Source organism: Hylobates moloch, unplaced genomic scaffold (genome assembly GCF_009828535.3).
Source record: "Hylobates moloch isolate HMO894 unplaced genomic scaffold, HMol_V3 SCAFFOLD_13, whole genome shotgun sequence".
Lineage (NCBI taxonomy): Eukaryota > Metazoa > Chordata > Mammalia > Primates > Hylobatidae > Hylobates > Hylobates moloch.
In genome coordinates, this window is record NW_026652288.1 from 45,498,913 (window position 1) to 45,500,266 (window position 1,354).

The window sequence follows — 1,354 nt, forward strand, 5'->3', positions numbered from 1 at the left end:
TTTTTTAGACTTAGGTGAACAGTCCAAAATATATATCTCAGTATATTTTAAATTTTTATATAAAAAGTGGCATTTTAAATCAGAGAGAGATGAAAGAATAATAAAACAAATGCTGTTTGGATGTTGACTTTATTCGTAGAAGAAAATAATGATGACTATTAATCTTCATATATAAAAATCCTAGATGGATTAAAGATTCAAACATTACAATATTTACAAGAATACATGCAGAAATAATAATATTGGAGTAAGAAGAATACTTCTGAGGTAATGCACCAAACCCAGACGGCATATAGGTATAATGATAAAACTTGACTACATAGAAATTATGAACTTTCTATTAGAAAGATGCCATAAATGACAAGCAACAAAAAGCTGGAAAACATAATATAAAAAGATTTTCAACAAAGCAGTGCAGGTATGAAACAGCTCAATAGAAAAGTGGGCAAATAATGCAAACAGACAATTCATAGAAAAATATAAACACAGCCAATAAACACATAGCAAGATGTCTAAGTTCATTAACAAGAACATAGCAGGCATTAAGCCAAATGAAATGACATAGTCACCCTAGCAGTATTTTCACCTCACATTAAAAGGAGACAGCTACACTTTTGGAAGAAACACTATTTCCATTGCCTTAATGAAGAAACACAGCTAGCTTATTGGAGTCCTCGATTCAGAGGTATTCTCTTAACTTTCTAAGCCTAATTTACTGATGGCTCAGCTAAATGTAAATTTTATGGCATCCATTGAGCCACTACTGATGAGTAGTGCCAGCTATTTAAAAGCAAAAATGTATGTGGTCTGGCTCTGGGCAATACTTCCCTTGATGAACCTTTTTGACCAATGTCCCACGTGTCTGGCCTGCCACTTGGAAGACTACAGATTGGCAGATTAAAGACACCCCTCTTTGGAGATGAATTCCAGAAACAAATATCACCTGGCAATCTGACAGACTGAGTCACTCATGCAGATGTCTACGGTAAGGGCTCATTCTCTGAGACCAACTAGAATCAAGCTGCTGATCAAGCCTAACCGCTCAGAGGGTCACCATCGCCACCGAAATTCATCAGCATACTGGATATGGCAACACATCCACTTTTGTAGATTGGGCACAAAGTACTATATGCCTCTGTGCGGAAGTCACCACTTCATTGCCAAACTTGTGACTCTTACCAGAAGTTGGCCTGTTTGACTTCAGTGGGAGGACACATTGCAAGAGTTGCTGCCCCCACCATTTTCTAGTGAACTGTACATCAGGTCTTTGAGCCCTCTCTCAGGGCTGTATGTGGTACCTTATGATTGTCAACGCTTTTTCTGGCTATGGTGTTTTTACTCCAGTCTGATCAGT